Here is a 9999-nt window from a genome sequence, read left to right as displayed (position 1 = left end):
CCATTCTATGATTCTATGATTATGGTTTCTTTTTGGAAAAAGTGCAACTGTTGAATTGTTTTGATTATTTTATTGAAATAATGATCAGTGTTTTAAAGTTGACAGAATAATTCTAAACACTTGGAACTTTCAAAATTTGTTTTTATTATTTGTGTTATTCATTTCTATTTGCTTATTTGTACTGATATGAATTGTAGCTAGAAGATTATTAATGTATTTTAGAATAAGTTTTAAGAGACAGATAACAAAAGCTATTTAAATGTAGAAAAGTGCTAAAACACCTTATCATTCAATCTTTCCTTTAAGAGACTTGACCTCTATCTCCATATCTAAAATGACGTTCTACAACAGATGTAGTGTCTCAAAAAATTAAATATAAATCAAAATATATCTATTAGCTTTATTGTTTTGAAAGAAGTACATTTGAATATGTTTGTTTTTCACATCTAACTCAATTAACTTTAGAGAATAATGGTTTTCAAAGCCTTTTCTGAGGTTTTATATGAAGGTCACTACCTAAAAGAATTGTATTCTCTTATTAGAAGGCTTTGTTATTATCATGATTTTTTACATGAAGGCTGCATTAATTTTGGTTTGCTTTTCATTTCTATAGTTCTTTAGATAAGAATGTGCTGCTTACACACAGAAAATGGAAATATATTCTTTAATCAATTTCAGTAAATTGTTCTGTGGCTTGATTGGTACTGTTTTGCTGGAAACAGAATGATCTTGTAGATCAAAGAAAATTGTTTTTCACCATGTTTTAAATGCCAAGAGGTATATACTTCTGTTGTACTAAAATAATAATAATAATAATAATAATAATAATAATCGTTAGAGAGAGTATCAGCAGATCTAAGAGTACAACATTCAAGTTTAATCATTGTCTTTTGGGCTAACAAATCTTTCTGTAGCTAGGGGATGGTGTGTGATGGAAATGCTAACATGAAGTTCTAATTTTGTAGATGAGTGACACTGTTGAACAATGAGATGAACTTTCCACAGTGGTTCCAAAATCTCTTTCCTGAGCAGCAGTGATCAGTTTGGATTCAATCAGGGTGTATGTGCAGGTAAGATGATTTCCCTGTGTAAGTTATTTGCATTTCTTCTCATTTCTATCAGATAAATGAACAGAAATCTGCAGGATAATAAACTCTTCTCTTATCATCATTTCTTTGTATACCTCACATTGTTATTTTCTTTGTATGCCCAAGCAACAAATGCACTGACTTCAGTTGTACCTGTGACTTAAGCTGCAAAAAAAAAATGCATCTGTCTCAGTATATTTGCTCCTAAATCCCCTGGATTGTTTTGTTTGTTCTCCATCAAAAACACAGTTTATCCCTGTGTTTCTATGAGCATATATCCCCTGTAGCACCTTTCCCATTTTGAGTTGAACTGTTTTATTGCTTGTAACATTGCATCTTGTTTTCTGCTTTATCAGTCTGCCTGGGGCATCTCAAACTTATTATAGCACATTAATAAGTGCCATCTGCTGTTCTGTATTATATGATGAAAGATATGGGTCTTCTCAGTGTATCTGCCATCAGTTCTGGCTTCCAAACACAGTACTTTTTCTTAAGAATGCAGAACTAGACTTACACTAGTATTTTTGCAAATACTTGAACCTAGATTCATCAATGAATCTAGGACCTATATTAGGGACCTATCTGAGGTACCTATAATAAGAACACAGTTGCCTTTGACTCACCGTAGAATCAATACATGTGTGAGATGATTCATCCCATCTAAGATCTGGCACATCCTCTCAGAAATGCCTGTCTTTCCATCGCTGAGACTCATACAGACCCTCAAAGAGATGTATGGGTAATTTAGATATACCAGTTACATTCTGGTGTCAGATTAATTAATTCTAAGTTCTGATGTTCTAAATTCTGAATTCTTCAGAGCCACAAATTATTGAAAACTTTGGTCTTCAACAAAGGAAAAAGTTTATTAAACTTCTTGCTTTATCTAGTAACCTCACTCTCAGGGATATCTGTCACTCTATGACAATCACAGATAATAACTGAAAAAGAGATCCCCTTTAAATATGAGTGTAGTCCATATAGAGAATTAGTTGAAAATTTGAAGGTGAAAGGAAGCTTTGATAAGAACTCCCATGGTAAGATTCACTGTACTTAGAACGGTAAAGAGGTTAACTGGAAAAAATAAATAAATAAAAACAAACAGGACAAAAGTCATGGAGTTCAGCAAAGATATAATATATCCTGACCTTTGTAATGCTTTTGACATGATGAAAACAAGCTAGATAGAAAGTAATATCCAGAGTTGTTAATATTGGTTCTCTGTCAAAATGGGAGGTGTATGGATTTGAAAGTCATCTGTCCTGCTTTTGATTCATATTAATATTTTCATTAATAGCTAGTGGATTAAGACTATGCTCATCAAAATGTGAATGACTGGAAGCATGCTGCAGGGGATGGAAAGAATTCAAATAATCTTCACAAATTGCAGGAACGATTTTCAAAAATAAAATACAATTCAATAGTAATATGTTTAAAATATTACACTTGGGAGGAATAATCATCTTCAAAAGACGAGATGTGGGAAATATTTTAATTTTTATTTTTAGTTTAGTGAGGCTATGATCTTATTTAAAACTGCGTTACTCCAGTGCATTTTTAGAAAAAAAATATTTATGAGATACAATTTTCAAATGTATTTTCAAATGAATACAATTTTCAAATGTATTTTCCTGTTTCATTTTCCAGCCTGATTATAGCATCTGTGTTTGTTTGTTTGTTTTATCATGCTTTTTTATTACACCATAAGATAGGCCATAAAAAGATGAGAATCTAATGTCCTTTAGATGCACAGTACTGAACACTAAAGTTACTGGTAAGAGAATAGCGTTATAAGCTTCTTTTTCAAGAGAAGATATCACTATCCTTAAAGATTTAACAATTTTCCCAATGTTATCTTTAAAATCTGGAAGAGCTACTTGATCTTTCTTGATCTCCCTGGATTGCTATCAGCAAACAAATACTGGTAGATTACATATAGCAGATATATTAATACAGTTTGCATTTTTCACTTCTATAAGTTTTGCCTCCCTGGTAAATCTCAATGATTTATTTTTTTTAAAGTTCAACTACAAGTGACAGGAACTAGGTTTTTATTAGTTATGACACCTTCATTACATGTTTATCAAATCAGAAAGTCTGTAAATATTCTCAGAATGATCTAGACAAAAATCAGTCACTGTTTTTGTTAGCTCAATGTCTCTGCTAAGAACAACTTCTACAATAGCTCTGTTATTGCAGGTACCTCCAGACAAGACAAATACATACAAATATATGACTGCAGTGAATAAAAGACTACAAAAGGAGATCAATTGCCACATACTTTTAGAAGACTTCTAAAAAGAAAAGTAATCATTATTTTGCCATATTCTTTCCCTATGAAATGTCACCATTCTCACCAACTCTGCACTTCAAGAGAAATGTAAAGGGTAATTGGTAGGGAACTGCAAGATTTTCTGTGTTTTTTCCTTCAACAAGCTGAGAAAATTGGGTTACACCGTTGGAAGGAATAGTAGGGTTTCTTCATTCCAAGTATATATGAATGCCCTGTAAGGTGCTTCTGTCTTACATATTATTCACTATAATTATTCAAAAGACTACCTTGACCTGGCACAAACTGCTACATGATTATATAGGACTGAGAATGTTCTCAGCCACAGACTGAAAGGTCTGTGGTTATTTAAAGTTTTTAAACCCCCCAAAAAAGGGCTCACCACTGCCACAAGTCCCCAGTCCATACTGTCTTCTAAACTGTGCCAAGGATTTGCTTGGGAGAAGGCGGCCTATTTAACTCAGACAGAACTGTGTAAGCAAATATGCTATCCATTTATCTATGTAATTCTATTTGTTGTGACCGGGACTGTTCACTAGCAGCTTAATTTACTAATACATATGCAGTCTAAAAGTATGTAGCATTGTCTGAAAATGTGTTAAGTCAATAAACCCAGTCCTCACTGATTAAGAGGAACTCCTAGCAAAGGGAAGTTCATGGAAATATGGCCCTTAAATGGTTTCTGTTGCAGCTTGGAAGAAAAAGGTTCCTAATTTTCTGTAGAAATTCTTTTCTCTGTTTTGAATTGTCTGTGCATACTTAAGAGTAAATGAAATAATTAATAATTGTTCTTGTATTAAAGCCAAAGGGAATTTCATTAAATAAGTACATTTTTTTCCACCTTTTACATTAAATACTTTTGCTCATCTGCTACAAAATTCAGCAAATGCAGTCTAAAAGGAGCCCAGTTCCCACTTACAGAAGATAAACTGGTATCTTTGCAATCATATCATTCTCTGATAAGGGAAATACACCAAGTCTCTGGAACCATCTCACCTCACTTTTAACAGGTGACTTCTAACCTAGAAGAGCAGGTGCAACAGACACCTTCTGCATACAGTGAAGAGACACAGAGAAACCGTGATTCAAACCACCCAGGACCTCAGTTGCTTTCTAAAAGGACCAGTATCGTTTACTATTTTGGCTAGTAGCTTAGGGTAGCTATAATTTGAACTCATAAAAGTAATTAACTGTATCAGAAATAAAATGATCTCTCTTTCTTTCTTTTACAATACAATGTTTTCTTGGAATGTTCTGCTTCTGCCACATGTATATAACACAAGGGAGGTGTTTGTTCTGCTTAGTTTCTGAGTTCACAAACAGGGTTCAATGCTGGTAAGTTTTCTGTGTTTATTTACCATGGTAGTTAATGTAACAAGGATAGAAATGTGAAGATCAAAAATGTGAATACCAATAAGTGTTTTAATCCACTGAAAATACAAATGATCTTTTATTACTTTTAGATAAGAGAAATTAAATGCTACAGAAGCATACAGAACTCCAAGAAGTTACTGGCCACCCATCCCAGTATTAAAAGCATTGAAGAGCAGAAACATTCCAGCAGACCTCCTGCGGAAAGACACAGGCAAAACAAAATGAGGGCAAGAGGGAGAGCTCACTGTTGAATATGGTTTAGTGTCTAAACAAAGAGCTATTCTATTTCATATAATCCCTTCTGAATGTACAAAGGATGATCTAGCCAGATGCTAGCTTCACTGTACAACAGTCTTTTTGTACTGGCAGTACTAGAAATAATTGATATCTCTTTAGCATCAGGAAAACGAGCTCTGTTGAATAGTCAGATACAAAAATATGTGTGAATATGTTTTCTTGGGGAACTTTCAACCATTGTGTTTTATAATAGCAAATAACTGGGTGGTGGAAAGTGATTCTTGCCCAGATCTATTATAAGTGATTTGGCACGGACTAGGCTAGACAGAAGGGAAGGAGGTAAATTTCTTTCTTATTGCTTGGAGCATCTCTCAGATGTTAAATAGGGAGGCTGAATCCTCAGGCTCCAGAAGCCTTTTGACTATGCTGGAATATATCCAACAGAGGATTCATAGGCCATTTCAGCAGTACATGTGCAAATAAACCCAAACCTTCATGACAACTCAAGTTGTGAAGGAACTGGGCTCAGGTGAGACAATACAATTAGAAACATATGCTTGGTTTTAAACATTGCAGGCACCTTCTGTAGAAGAGAACAGCTGTTGCTGTGACTGCTTTAAAGATCTAAGCACAAAAAAGGACAAGAGACCTCTATAAAATACATGACAATAAAAGTATAGTCCTACTGTAATTTTCTCTCTCTCTTTTTTTTTTTTTTTAATTAATTAAGGTTGTGAGATTAAGAGACAATGCCATTTTAACACTTATTTATATTTTCTCTTGCTCATGAAGAAAATCCAGTGCATTAAGTTTACAAAGTCTAAACTTTACAGTTAGATCTTGATCATGTCAGTGAACAGAATTTATTTAAAAGCCTTAAGATTTATTCCTGTCCTCCCAATTTATTTATTTACTCAGTATTAGAATTATGCATGACTGTGAATGAGAACAGGCTTCAAACTATTTATTTCCTGCATGGAAAACCATTTTAGACACCTTAGATTGTCCTAAACATCCTGTGGAAGTAGTTTCATGTGTACCAGGAACTCTGATAGGAATTATAATGTGCTTCCACTCTTCTCTAAAACTAGTTGGAGGGCAAATGAACTTAACCTAGGAACCTACTTCTGCATGATGTATGCCTGTCCAGGAGCACTGGACACTTGCAGCCACCTATTGACTAGGTTTCCACTACCTAGGAAGCAGTGGAAGCCATAAGAAACTTAGACAAATGCACATGCAGATGTCACAGATCAACTGATTTAATTTGGAGATAAATCTCAACCTCTGAGTTTGATACAAATGTCAATATTTTATCATTTTTACCTTTTATTATTTGAGATGTCCTAAGCCCTCTTGCCTGGCCTTTGCTACTACTTCAGAAGTAGTTGGGTGTGCTTTGGATCCTGTGTCATAACCGCCAGGTTTATGTGAACATTTCTTATAGCTTATGTCTCAGATGCATGTATTTAGAAGCTCACTGTAATGAATCAAGCACACGAATCTTTCTGGTTCTTCCACATTCACTCAGAACTGAGCAGCTAGCAGTTACTAAATGTACACGTGGCAGTTGCCAGTAGCATGAGACATTTGGGAAAAGGTTTGTGATTTCTCTCATTTTGCTATTCTAGTATGTAAAGAAAGGAGTAGGAATTGAAATAGTTGATAAAATTGTGAAGGACATTTCAAATTTTGACAAAAAATAAGCAAAATCTTTTGCTCCTCTTGAATCACCAATACTCTCAAACATTAGCAACAACACTAGACAATATTTTGTTGTTGAATTCTCACAGGAGGAGGTGCTAGGAGAATTATGAGAACAAATTTTGGTAGACAGTTTTATTTAAAAAAATGCCAGAATGTGTTCTTTTTTTTTTTTTTTTTTTTTTTTTTTTTTTTTTTTTTTTTATATATATGTATATTTATTTATTTATATAAAGAAATATTTTAAAAAATGCCTTGTTTTGATCCAGTTTCTTACACCCCTACAGGTCCTTCTGCTTTCTTAGACAAATGGACTGGCAGAGTAAGGAGCCATCTGAACATGTTGTCTTGGCCTGTCGTGACAATGACATACTCAGAGGCTGTTAGACAAGAAAGCAGATTCAAAGAAAAAAAAAAAAAAAAAAAAGATAAAAATGACATAATGATTTTCCATTGGAAAATGCAGCTTCATCCCATTCAGAATAACCTGTAGGAATGTGGTAGCTTGGATAATATTTCTCCTGGGGAAAAAGAAAAAAAATCTGATCATTTGATTTTCCTGTAATGATAATATTAAATATAAATATAAATATAAATATAAATATAAATATAAATATAAATATAAATATAAATATAAATATAAATATAAATATAAATATAAATAAATATAAATATAAATATAAATATAAATAAATATTAACATATTGTGCTATACATTCCTTGCTTACATTCAGGCCATTCTGATTTTCAGAAAATATATAAATCATTATTTATCATATTACATACATTTAATAATATTTCAATTATATCATATTTAGGACATTTGTCTTTTATCAACATGCAGGTTTCTAAGCAGTCCAAATTTTGAAGAACTGAAGAGAGTGTTCTTTTCATTGATAATTATAGAAATCAAGCTTTTGTGCTAATTTGGAATGAAAACAAACCCTAAATGCTGGATTTCCCCTCTGAATATGGAATTTTATTGAAAAGTGAAAATAAGGTTTCCAGCCAGCTGTATAACACTTAATGTTTTCCCTTGCTACTGCATATAAAGCAAATAGGGAAGGGAGGGGAACCATGCTGTGCTCTCTGCTAATCATCAGTCATCTCTTCCATCCCTGGATCCAAACCAAAACCAAATTCTCTGCCACACCAGTGGAGAGAGAAGGTGAATGCTGGTCAGCTCAAAATTTTGTAAAAAGAAAAAAAAAAAAAATCAGAAGAGATATCTTTCCATCCTCTTTCATGTCACTCCATTGTTCATTCTGTGGAGGTATGTTCATCCTATACCTCCTTACTGAAAACACATACACCAGAAATGGATCTAATCTTTCATGATGTTTCTCTAAAAGTGGTATTCAGAAGTAAAGACTATTTCAATTAGAAGCTTCTAATAGGGCTAAGGTCTATTATGTCAGGCTTGAAAGAAATCGATCCTTTCACAGTGAAAGCATTAGAAAGAATTTCAAAATCCTTTTTCAATCCATGTGATCTGTGCTGAAAATGTATTCAGCATGCTCGTATCTTTCAGCACAGTACAGGGACTTTCATACTAGTGTATTAACATTAAGAATAAGTTTATTTTCTTCTGTAAAGCTTTTGGTCAGAATTTATATGCACTGTCACAAACTGGGATGTCTCTGTGTATGTTCCATAGCATGTAAAATAATGGTAGCATAAACCTGAGGTACAGCATAAATGTCAGCACATTCCCTCAGTTATCTCATATAACTCTTTCAGCTTCTTAATGTGTCAGTTTAAAAGGAGCTGCCTTACATCTACTGTATTCACCTACTTAGAGTATCCTCTATTCCCACTGTTAGAAAATAATTTACACTGACAACAATTCTGTTTTCCTTTAATAAAATCCTTGAAACAAAATGGTCATATCTGTTGCTTTCTTGTCTAAAAGAAGTATGTGCCATTTATACTGCACCAGACCCTTTGAAAGTGCTTTCCAAAAGCTAATAACTATTTTTCCCAGCACTCAATGCATTAGGTTTTACTCATTTTTCATCTGGGTAACCAAAGACATAAGGACGATAAGTGACTTATTCAAGGCTACCCATGAAGTCAGCTTTAGCAATAGGCATAGAATTTCAGGTCTTTTGTTTCCATTTCTGTGCTGTTCTCTCCACCACTCTGTGGCTAAAAGACCATTTCATTCTGTTTTCCTCAGGACCCAGCCAGGAACTGATTCACCAGCAGGGCTGAGATACAGGAGAGAGAGAGAATTTGTCCTCTTTTTTTTTTTTCTCCTCATGTACAAAAATTCTCTCAAAGCTTAGGTTTCTCATACCAATGGACAGCAATCAAAGCTGTTTTGCTATTTACTCCCTCAGATTAAGTGACAGACTCCTTTATATTTCTATCTGAAAAAGTTCCTCTGGCTTAGAATGGCAGATCACACTTTCCAAAGATGTCAAGTCTCCTTGCCAGTATGCAATTGCTTCAGGCAAGAAAAGTCATCTTTGTTTTACACAGTCCATAAAACATGGAGTGGGATTTGATTATATTAATTTTATATCCTTGTGAAATAAAACTAATCATTTTATTTTCAATGGAGAGGCAAAACTGCTTGGTGGATCATCTGGCCAAATGCAGTCAACCACTTTATGGCTGATAATTCTCTTATAGCAGAACTGACTAGTTCAAATGTGGCAATCCACACTGAGATATCTCCTTTTACTAAGATAAGTGTGGCCAACAATGAGTTTTGTTACATCCAGATATTTAAGATTTTTTTTTCTTTCAAGCCTATCCAAAACATGCACATTAGGAAGTGCATTTTCTCCTGTACTTCTCATGAAAAAATAAAAATAAATAAAAATAAAAGAATTTATGGAATTCCAATGGCAAATGTTTTTGGGAAAAAAAAAATGGAAAAAGATGTATACTTTTTTCTTCAGGTAAAGCTAATACCAAACACTGTTTAAAAACAAGCAAAAACCAGGAAAGCTGTGATATGGCTATGAAGTGTCCTACAGCTGACAGGCAGCAAACTCTGGTTGGACAACGTGCCATGAAGATGCCTGAAGAGCATGTGATGTACATTCGCATCACAGCAGCACACCTATGGTCTGATCATTTCATTAGCATTACTTGCAACTGTGTTATTGAAAAGAGAGATTATGATTTAAAACAGTTTATCAGGAACAGTCCCCGGCATGCTTTCCCCCATCTGACTTGAGTATTGTCTGGGAAAACATGAGTAAGCAGAGATCAAAACCATGCCTGAGAAGCTTGCGTACAATTAATACTGCAGATGTTTGCTGATCACTGAACCAAACTGTGCTTTAACCTTGT

General features: G+C 33.9%; 1 long non-coding RNA gene across 1 annotated transcript in view; it reads left to right on the top strand.

The window, feature by feature from the left end:
• The first annotated feature begins 975 nt into the window (after positions 1 to 975).
• Positions 976 to 9999, top strand: part of LOC116502137 — a 31206-nt gene continuing 22182 nt past the window's right edge. Inside the window, exon 1 of the long non-coding RNA XR_004254540.1 lies at positions 976 to 1070. This is a non-coding gene — a long non-coding RNA (uncharacterized LOC116502137). The remainder of the gene's footprint in view (positions 1071 to 9999) is intronic.

This window comes from Aythya fuligula, chromosome 1, assembly GCF_009819795.1.
Source record: "Aythya fuligula isolate bAytFul2 chromosome 1, bAytFul2.pri, whole genome shotgun sequence".
NCBI classification, from domain to species: Eukaryota; Metazoa; Chordata; class Aves; order Anseriformes; family Anatidae; genus Aythya; species Aythya fuligula.
Note: the sequence above shows the minus strand (reverse complement) of the source record. Positions and strands in the feature narration are given on the sequence as shown.